The 12,374-nt window shown below is 28.5% G+C and overlaps 1 long non-coding RNA gene across 1 annotated transcript; it reads left to right on the forward strand.

Annotated features, from left to right (window-relative positions):
- Positions 1-7,812: 7,812 nt before the first annotated feature.
- LOC131611476 (uncharacterized) lies at positions 7,813-10,223 on the forward strand. The gene is made up of 3 exons (XR_009286923.1): positions 7,813-7,970; positions 8,064-8,157; positions 9,960-10,223. It is a non-coding gene; the product is annotated as an uncharacterized LOC131611476 (long non-coding RNA).
- Positions 10,224-12,374: the final 2,151 nt, after the last annotated feature.

The raw sequence follows: 12,374 nt of genomic DNA on the forward strand, positions 1-12,374 counted from the left end.
GTCTTGGCTCATTTCCTTTCAAATGGTCCCTTGCTCCCGTTGGTTTGTTCATAAATTGTATTAGAGCACCATTGACTCTCCTAGCACGTGCCCTTGTCATAGGACCTCCTAAGCTTTTGACTACTTCATTTATGTTTTGGTTCTCCATGTCCTCATCAAAAATGCATATTTTATTGGGTTGTTTTATGAATCATCTACGCCAGCGACTGCTATGAGTGAAAAACAATATCAGGATTAACACAACTAATATACATTTAGTGATACTATTATTAATATTATTATTAACATTTCTGTATTTTAAGATGATTAGATTTGAGAAAATTATCTTATTTTGTAAGATATAAAAGCCTTTTAACGACCCATACGTTAAAATCATTACGTAGGGAATAGTTTAATAAATATAGAATCAATACATTAAAATCATATAAATCTCAATTTCACTTACTTCCCAATAACTTAATTGGTATAAAATAAATACGTTACAAATATATTTAGTACTCCAATGATATTGATGTTGTATCACCAAAAATTGAGTGAATCAAATTAAAATTAAAAAATAATAAAAATAATTTATCTCACTTGATTTCCTTCAAAGTTATTTAATAGAAACTTTCCAAAATAATGAATTTATCAACATAATTTTGAAACCAAATTTTTATACGTTTAGCAGATTTCTAACCTCTCATTTAACAAAAGGATAAAAATTATTAAATACATAATTTAATAACGTGTTTTAGACATATCATTGCTTTTATATGTTGTATGGATTTTCTTCTTAAAAAATGCACAATTACTATTATGAAAATAAAGAGTTATAGGCATATAATTGCCTTTATATATTGTATGGATTTTCTTGATAAAAATTGCATAATTACTATTATGAAAATGTCATCACTTTATCTTTTATTGTAAATTGTTATTTTAAGAATTCATACTGACTTTCCGTGAGGTTTAATAGATTGGCCACAGGATCACAATTTTTTTAGTTCATCGATTTGGAAATTGAAAAAATATTATTGATCGATTGGTTTGGTGGTCCAAAACCTATCACTGTGTAACGGTAATTACATCCTAAAATGTAAGTGGCAATGATATGATATTAAAATTAATCAAATTTTATGGATTTGCTTATTTTTGGTTTCCACTTTTTTCTCATTCATCTTCTACTGTCCATAGGATCAATCATGCATTCTAACGGTTGATAACAACAAAGAAATGAAATGATTGAATGAAGATATTCTGAAATGATGCACCTACTCAGATGGAGGGAACTTTGAGATTTAGATGGCTGGTAGAAAAGTGTAAGTCGATTTCTAGAGTTGCATGGAGGAATGAACCGAGAAGGTTAATTATGAAAATGAGTTGAATAAGTGTCTTCGTCTGTTTCTTTATCTTTGGTGTGTTATATGTGATAGCATGATTTAGTTTCTAAAAATTGTTTTTTAATTATTAAAAATTACAAGACCAAAATTGATGGCTAACCGATTTGATTTTCGGCCATTTTTCTCATACTTTGTTATATTTGTGAAACTTGTGATTGGTGATGATAATATAGGGTAAATAACACAAAATTACAAGTAATATTTATGTTGGGATAGAATTGCAACAACGAAAAGTTTAGAAAGAACTGGGTGGAAAAGGAAAGAAATGGGGCGCCACACTCTTTCTATGATTTAGAAAGGATGATAAGCCCTAAGGGAAGATCACCACAAGAAACTTGGTTTCTTGATAAGATCAAAAACTTGGTCCAATCCAGAACCAAAGGAGAAAAGCTCTCAAAATCACACAAAGTGTTTAGCAAAATTCAACTTGCTTTTCATTCATATTTAGCTCCCTATTTATAGGTAAAAGGTAGCTTACAATAATAACTCAAGAACTTCTACAACTTCAGTCCACTAACTAGTCAATAATGGTTTGGAAAAGAAAGGTCACACACTTAAAGGTAGTGGAGAAAGTGGATATTAATTGCCTTGATGAATAATAGCAATTTATAGCCACTTTTATTAATGCATCCCACCTTTCTCATTCTCCTTCCATCAAAGCTTGACCTTTTGATTTCTTTAGCCCATTATTTACTTAGAAACATAATAGTCACGAAATTTCTAAGCTTTAAGAGCTTTAGAATACTTAAAACACACAAAAAATTAAAAACAAGTGTTTTGGGCCAAAATTTGACAAGTTGGGCCATAACACATTTTATTACAACATAATTGATTAAAATCATCAAAATGGGGCAGCAAGCCCACATGACATGCCCTTTCCATTAGCTTGGATCAAAATGACAAGTCTTGGCTCATTTCCTTTCAAATGGTCCCTTGCTCCCGTTGGTTTGTTCATAAATTGTATTAGAGCACCATTGACTCTCCTAGCACGTGCCCTTGTCATAGGACCTCCTAAGCTTTTGACTACTTCATTTATGTTTTGGTTCTCCATGTCCTCATCAAAAATGCATATTTTATTGGGTTGTTTTATGAATCATCTACGCCAGCGACTGCTATGAGTGAAAAACAATATCAGGATTAACACAACTAATATACATTTAGTGATACTATTATTAATATTATTATTAACATTTCTGTATTTTAAGATGATTAGATTTGAGAAAATTATCTTATTTTGTAAGATATAAAAGCCTTTTAACGACCCATACGTTAAAATCATTACGTAGGGAATAGTTTAATAAATATAGAATCAATACATTAAAATCATATAAATCTCAATTTCACTTACTTCCCAATAACTTTTACAAATATATTTAGTACTCCAATGATATTGATGTTGTATCACCAAAAATTGAGTGAATCAAATATATTTAGGGGATGTACGTTTTAAAAGGAATAACAAACGAAAATGGGTTGGGGGTGCGAAAACGAGAGACTTGGCCCAAAGACAAAAGTCCCTGATTTGTTTGGATAAGGTGGACGTGAGGGCATGGCTTATCGTGCGCTGTCATGTTGAGACCATGAGATCTAGTCAAAGGATCCTAGGGATTAATCCTAGACATTGGCGTAAAAAGGCTGACTGGATGAACGACTAATGACATTGTTTGACTAAGGACCATGGTAGGCGTTCACACACAGGAACCCTAACATGAAAAATTCCAACCATGAAAAACCCTAACCCTAAATATCAATAACCCTAAAACTAAATCCCCATATTTCCAAAAAAACAACAACAAACCCCCAAATCGATTCAAACACTCAACAATCCAGAAAAAACAAGGTAAGTGATTTCGTATTACCTCTTTTTGTTTAATCCCTTTTCTGATTTTTTTTTATTTCTTCTCTAATCTCTTTTCCTCTTTCTCTTTCTTAGTTACAAGTATTAACGGAGGCTAAGCTCGGAAAGGCTTAAGTTTTTAGTTGTGAAACCCTAACTTCTTGGAGATTCAAGAACTTTAGTGAAGGGCTGGAAATTTCAGCAAGCAAGGGTTTCAGATCTCAGATTTTTTGTCCTCTTCTTTCAGATTTTAGGTCTTAATTTGTAGTCTTTTAGGATTAGATTGGTTAAGGAATTTTTAGATCTAATTGTTGTTACGAATCAACTGAATCAATTTGCATATTTGATTTGAATCAATTTTGTTTATTTGATTTGATTTTGTTTTTGGATTTAGATTTACGGTTTGCAACTATGATGTATTTGGACGATTTGTACTTGTAATTCATTTTAATTAGATCCCTTATTTCCTTTTCAATCTCATTTTGATTTGATTCATGAACTGGGTTTGGGTTTGCTTTTTACGGTTGGTGTGATGAAGATGGTTACGGACGCCGTTTAAGGAAGAACATCATAACCCTAATTTTGACTTTTAGTCCAAATTAGGTTAATTGAGATAATTAATTAAGTCAATATTGAGATAATTAATTAAGTCAATATGAATTAACCTAATTAATCATCAATTAACTACTTGATTAATAAAAATAATTAACCTAAAATCAATAAAAACCAACATCCATAAAAAAAGAGAACTAAATACTCATAGACGATCATCAAAATCAAATCAAATTGATATTAACAAAACTTCAAAGGGGTTAAAAATGATCGCGCACACAAAAAGGGAAGCAAGAAGAACACAATGAAATTGGTTATAAACTGTTATTCTTTAATTTCTCTTTGAAACAAGATTACAAGTGTTACAGAATAACAAATAACCTCTCTCGCCCTAAATAGGATTTGTAGTGTGCAATGATGAGAGACTAGTATGCTATTTAGAATAAAAATAACATACGAGACTAATGGGTTTTTACACCTATTACACAAGCTAACTTAGGGAACAAAATAACTTAAACAATTGGGCATAACAAATAGGTCCAATTAGACATGCTAATAATCCTAGCATACTTCAACTACAACATGTGAATGGACTTCGACGACATGCTAATTTCCTTTAGAATTATCGAACCAAAAATCTACCCTTCGACCCTACTAGAGTTTGATCCAATATCTCACAAATATCCCCCTTAGAACCAACTCTATAACATCAAGGGAATAAACTAGCTTTCTTCATGTAGCTTTATCAACTGCATACCCTTCAACACTTCTAAACAGCCCTGCTAAACCAGTAGGACTTTCATCTTTAAGCGCCACAGACCTAAATTGTTCACTCAAGTGAATTTTTCAATCGGATACTTTGATGATGACATCTTCTCCATGCTCACCGTACTAATTTATTGTGAAATCGATTTCAATGACAAAGTATAATAGGTTTATTTTCTTGCAAAGAAAACACACAAGGGTAGGAGAGAAGGAAGCAAGAAGAAAAAAATGAAATTGGTTATAAAATTTTATTCTTTACTTTCTCTTTGAAACAAGATTACAAGTGTTATAGAATAACAAATAACCTCTCTCACCATAATTAGAATTTGTATTGTGCAATGATGAGAGACTACTATGCTATTTATAATAAAACAAGCATACTAAACTAATGAGCTTTTACACACAGACCCATTACATAAGCTAACTTAGGGAACAAGCTAACTTAAACAATTAAGCACAACAAACAGGCCCAATTGGACATGCTAACCATCCTAGCATACTTCGACTAAAACATGTGAACAGACTTCGGAGACATGTTGATTTCCTATTGAATTATTGAACCAAGAAGCAACCCTTCGACCCTACTAGAGTTCGATCCAAGATCTCACTAATCTCCCTATTGGAACAAAATCTATTACATCAAAGGAACAAACTAGCTTTCTTCCTGTAGCTTTATCAACTGCATGCCCTTCAACGATTCTGCACAACTTTGCTAAACCAGTAGGACTTTCATCTTCAAGCGTCACAGACCAAAATTGTTCACTCCAGTGATTTTTTTCAATCTGATACTTTGATGACAACATCTTCTCCACACTCACTGCACCAATTTACTGTGAAATCTATGCCAAGAACAAAGTATAATAGGTTTATTTTCTTGTAAAGAAAACCCACAAGATAGGAAAGAGGAAAGTAACAAGAACACAATGAAATTGGCTATAACATTTATTCTTTACTTTCTCTTTGAAACAAGATTACAAGTATTACAGAATAACAAATAACCTCTCTCACCCTAATTAGGATTTGGCGTGTGCAATGAATAGAAACTAGTATGCTATTTATAATAAAACTAACATACTAAACTAATGTGATTTTACACACACACCCATTACATAAGCTAACTTAGGGAACAAGTTAACTTAAACAATTAGGCATAACAAACAGGCCCAATTTGACATGCTAACAATCCTAGCATACTTCAACTACAACATGTGAATAGACTTTGACAACATGCTAATTTCATGTCGAATTATCGAACCAAGAAGCTACCCTTCGATCCTACTAGAGTTCGATATAATATATCATAAATTTAAATAAGGTATTATCATTATAAAGTATCAAAGGCTTTTGTGAAGTCTATCTTCAAAGTCATTTTACCTCTAAAGGATTTCTTGTAAGTGTAAGAGGTCTATACTGTTATATAGAATGTTCTCTATTTAGTTTAGTTATCAAAGTCACAATGATTGAATTGAGATAAGGAAGGATCCAACTTGTTCAAAGAATTGGTTCACTGAATTTATCACATCAGTTGCTATTATATCCTAATAAGATTGGAGAACATCCCCCAAAGCCATCAGGGTCTAGAGTAGAATTACCATCCATATGTTGAGCCATTTTAGTGAGATATATATTATTCACATGAGTTATAAGTTGTGAGATAGTTATTTGTACAATATTAGTATAAGTGCAATTGTTTCTGAACTAAACAATTTTTGTAGAAGTTAATACATGATTATCAAATCAAATTCTCTCCTCTAAAAAAAATATTGACATGCCTCAATCTAGGTATTTTGTTTCTAGCATATATCAATTTAATTGTGTAGGGAACAAACTTTATATTCCTATCTCCATCCTTAAACCACATATTCCTTACCTTGTTCCTCCAAAGCTGATCGTGCATATGCAATATCTAATTTAACAGAAGTTGAGAATTTTTCTCCAATCCACAATCATTATTGTAACTTGCACCATTCATCAAACTCTGTATCCTAGTAACTTCATCAATGGCTTGAGTGACTTTAAGATGAATATTTTCAAATATCTCTTTGTTCCATTTCTTAAGAATCTATTTAAGAGATATCAACTTAGTAGATAAAATAAACATGTGATTCAAGTTGAAAAGAAATGGAACAAAGTTGATATTTGAAAATATTCATCTTAAAGTCACTCAAGCCACTGATGAAGTTACTAGGATACAGAGTTTGATGAATGGTGCAAGTTACAATAATGATCGTGGATTGGAGAAAAATGCTCAACTTCTCTATCCCTTATAAAAAGTTGGGTAGTGTGCATTTAACCAATCTCAAGATCCCATTTAATTTTAATATATTTAATTAATTATAAAATAGTACAATTATTTGTTGTTTCCAAGATATTTTACACTGAACATACCCAACTTCTTGAGTTTGACAGATAAGAATTCACATATAAAAAAATCTTCATATTTCATTTCCTTCTTATGTAAGTTTAGTGACTATTCTATCAGTAGGGCCGTCTTTGAGGGTGTACAAGGCGACCTAAAACATAGGACCTCACATTTTTTCATGTTTAAGTTATGGCAAAAAGGGCCTCCAGTTATATATTTCACTACTAGTTTACGATTAAATAGGGCCACTCAAAAGTTTGAGACGACTTTTTATGCCCTTACTATATCCGATTTAACTAGAATGAAGTTTATTTGTATAAATTGGGCTAATTTGACCAAATTGATCTCAAGAATTTCAAATAAATTATACACAATTTTCGTTGTGATAAAATAAGATCTTGATATAAAGACAAATCCAATAATTTTGACTCTTATTACTTACTCTAAAATCACTTTATTGGGGTATTAATTTATAAAAGAAAACAGAATTATTTTTTAATCAGTTTTCTTATCAATATTATTAATGACGAGTATCTGTTATATGAATGACTAATCTCAACTAGAAAATTTGTTTGACAATTTTTAGTGAGGTCTTCCCTTTTAACCATATTTTATTTCACCAGAAGATTTGAACACTCACATGAAACATTTTAGAAGATACTCATACTAATATAATTTAATGTTGGTTTTCCTATCTCTATCATGAAAGGCTAGATAAGAACTAAAAAATTAATGAAAGGTTGGTATAAAAAAATGAACTCTAATTACATACCATTTTTTATGTATGGTCTATTCTATGAGCTAAAAGGACAAACATAATAATACATCAAATATAGTTCCTAAAATATTTAATAATTATTATAACTTTAGAGATGATTTTTTGCCACAAAATAATCATTTAAAACTATTTAATTGACGTAAACATGCCATGGGTATTTTTTTACTATAAAAAGTGATCAAACAATTTAACATTTATTACATGCAAAGGTGAAAACAATGACTCAAACTCTCAAGATTGTTTATGTCGTGAGCCTTTTTATTACCCTGTTTATTTTTTTGGAGGAGGATGAAAGTAAGCCCATTCTCAATTATTATGTTGTTAATCTTATACACAATCTTTTAACGTTTTTTATAATATTTATTTATTTTTATTTTTTTATTACAGAACAATGTGACACCGACGATGATTGTTATAAAAGATATGCAGATCATGCATATAACTTTTTTAGATGCATTGAACGCCGTTGTTATGGAGAAACGTAATAATTTTCTTTTCGTAATATAATTTATTACTCTTAAAACTTCCTAACACTTTCATATATTTCTCCTATTTGAAAATTTCTTTTGATAAATTATATATATATATATATATATATATATATATATATATATATATATATATATATATATATATATATATATATATATATATATATATATATATATATATATATATATATATATATATATATATATATATATATATATATATATATATATATATATATATATATATATATATATATATATATATATATATATATATATATATATATGGGAAAAGCTAACATGTGCCCTAAGGGCACAAGTTAATGAGATATTTATAGAAATAATTTGTTGGAACGCGTGCATTCAATGTATCGAAACTTTAAATATGACTTTATTGCATTTAATTACTTTTAAATGCAATAAAGTCATATTTAAAGTTTCAATATATATATATATATATATATATATATATATATATATATATATATATATATATATATATATATATATATATATATATATATATATATAGGAGGGTTATATTGACTCCAAGAGTAAGTTATAATAACTTACTCCACATCTTGACCATTAATTCTTTTCAATCTAAAGGTTAAAAATAATAAGTCATTAAATGTGGAAAGAGAAAACTATTCCTTATTAATTTTAACCATTAGATTGAAAAGAATTAATGGTCAAGATGTGGAGTAAGTTATTATAACTTACTCTTGGAGTCAATATAACCCTCCTCATATATATATATATATATATATATATATATATATATATATATAGGGGACGACTCAAGTGAGAACACTTGGTTATTATGAGAAATGAGAACAATGAATCACGACCATTAAATTTTGATTTTGTTGATTTTAATGGATTTGATTGGTTTCTTTTTCTATGATCCTTAATATTTATTTTAAATCAAAATAGAAATAGAAATCAATCTAGTCCATTAAAATTTAATGGTCGTGATTCATTGTTCTCATTTCTCATAATAACCAAGTGTTCTCACTTGAGTCGTCCCCTATATATATATATATATATATATATATATATATATATATATATATATATATATATATATATATATATATATATGGGACGACTCAAGTGAGAACACTTGATTATTATAACAATGAATCACGACCATCAAATTTTGATTTGTTAATTTTAATGGACTGCATTGGTTTCTCTTTCTATGATTCTTAATATTTATTTTAAATCAACATAGAAAGATAAACCAATCAAGTCCATTAAAATCAACAAATCAAAATTTAATGACCGTGATTCATTGTTCTCATTTCTCATAATAACCAATTATTCTCACTTGAGTCGTCCCCATATATATATATATATATATATATATATATATATATATATATATATATATATATATATATATATATATATATATATATATATATATATATATATATATATATATATATATACATACATATATATATACATACATATATATATACATACATATATATATACATACATATATATATATATATATATATATATATATATATATATATATATATATATATATATATATATATATCATATCAAGTGACAGCATTTTTAAATGAAAGATGAGAGGAAAAAATATCAATAATTGGATTCATCAAGAGAGAATTATTATTATATTCCTCTTTTGAGATTTATTATTTATTAAATTATTTTATTGCAAAAGATATCGTATTTCTTTTATTACACTGAATTCATTATTTTAGTTTATATGATTTTCCATGAAATTGACTCTTACAAATAATTTTAGGTTTTGATGAAAGTGGTGAAGAATAACAACGGTTTGTTTGATGCATGGCAAATCATGGAAATAAAAGGGGTTTAAAAGTATAATTAATTAAATTATTTAATAATAATTTGGTCACAATACTTTTATGTATTATTTATATTTTGTAACTGAATTTAAAGTAGGGGAGGGAGGTTTTTCCCCACATAATAATTAATTAAATTATCATTAATGTTAATTAGTTATACTTTATGAATTAAATTTAAAAAATATCAATTTTATTTTCAATATTGACAAATATAATTTTACCTTTTTTTTATTTTTAAAAATAAACCGTAAAATTAGTTGTTTTATTTTTGATTTAATTGAAATACATCGATGTTGTAAAATTTTTTTACACTATCAATTAATTACAATCGTTGATTTATTTTAAAATGTTAACTTTAATTTTAACGTTCTTTAAATATTCCCTCTTTTCCAAAATAAGTGTCCAATTATAAAAATTATTTGTCCTAAAATAAATGGGGCTTTTAATTTTCAATGCAATTTTAGATCTTATATTTCAATTGTACCCTCTAACTAATATTTATAATTTATTATTTATCTCACCTAGCATTAATGATAATTAAAATAAACCAAACATCAATAATGATAATTTGGTAAAATTATTCTTCTCTCTTTCATTTAACACATTTTTTAATCTCGGTATAAAAGTGTCAAATATGACACTTATTGTAGGACAGAGGAGTGATATATTTGAATGGTTATAATGCATAACAATGACAATTCTTTATTTTACTATTGTTTTTCATTAAGTTATAACATTTTTTAGCGTAAATGTGATCACCTCGTAGGAATGGCAATGGGCAAAGTCTGGATAGGGTACTATAATAACTATACCCATACTCGTATCCGTTTACCTGCATTTCTTATAAAAACCATTGATCAATTGTAATTTATCATGTCATTTTAATATTTTAACAATACTTAAAAAAATCAAGAATGATATTGTTAAGTCAGAAATAAACAATGACTTCTATTAAAACGAGTACAAGTTTAATAGTTATGTATTTAATAAAATTGATAAGCATACATGTGTTTATAATAATAAAAATAAAAATATATAAATACATATTGGGCGGGTTGGGTACTAAGGTACATGTGCTCGTACCCATACTCGCTTATTTTCATAAGTAATTGTCCATGCCCATGTCAATATCCAATATACGGATTTTTACCCTATCTAATGTAAATGATTTTTTATAGGACATGTTGAAAATGGGTAGCATTGTCATCCCTATCACCCTGTTAAATAAAAATAAACATCATATCAAAGTAGAAAATAGTTATTTTGATTTATTTGAGTCTTGAAAAACATTTAGTTTTAGTTAAAAGTTTAGAAAAAATTTATAATTTTTTATTTATAAATATCAATTTATTTTATTAATAAATAAATATAAATAAATAATTATATTAGAGATTTAACTCTAAATCACCCATTTATCTCATCAACTACCTAACTAAGAATTAAACATACCACCAAACACCCTAAATTATCCTTAATGACAAAAATATTAACCCTGCAAAAAGCCCTTTATTGTAATTTGTTAAATCAAAGTTTTATTCTCACTATTCACCAATCATATTCCTCCAAGTGGCACTCCCCTTTCAATATTCTTATTGGGTGTTTCCTAATATCCATTGGGTTTCACAATTTGATCTTTTAACCGGAAAACAATTTCCCCCACTCATCATTTTGAATTTTGAAAACCGAGTGCTTGTCTCTCTCTTCCTCTCTTCTCTCTTTCCCTCCCCATACCCTAGAAAAACCAATACTTTCCCCTCATCTCCAGTAACCTCCGCACTCCCTTCATCAACCTCGGCGTATTTCTAGACTGGTCGGAGGCACGAATTTTCATACTTTAACCTTAATCACTTTCATTTCATTCTTCATCCCTTCATACTTCTTCCTTGTCACATAAACCATACGGAGCAAAATACCACCGCCGGTTCGGCTGAACAGCCGTAAGGTAACACCGTTATTCATCCCTTCCGAGTTCTTCCCTTTTACATCTTCATATGCAACGCAATGATTGTTCTTTCCTTCTTGGTGTTCATTTTTTTCAGCAAGTTTTTGAAAATGTCAGCTTTACCCCTTTCTTCTACAAATTCCTGTAAGTGCATCACATCCCTTTACTACCTTTTTTATCTTCATGTCTCTCTCTCAAATAATTTTTTAATAATGTAAATTTCTGAAAGCAATATTTGAACATTAGACATCTGCAAATCTCAAAGAAGGATAACGCAAGTTATGAGATGGTGAAGTTGCAATGATGACAGATCTGTTCGTTGATTCTCGCAGTAGTGGAAAATGATAAGGTTTATGGTTTGATTTCTTATCATTACATTTTTATTTGTTTTTTGAATCTCTTTTTTATC

The sequence above is a fragment of the Vicia villosa genome, linkage group LG6, assembly GCF_029867415.1.
Source record: "Vicia villosa cultivar HV-30 ecotype Madison, WI linkage group LG6, Vvil1.0, whole genome shotgun sequence".
Lineage (NCBI taxonomy): Eukaryota > Viridiplantae > Streptophyta > Magnoliopsida > Fabales > Fabaceae > Vicia > Vicia villosa.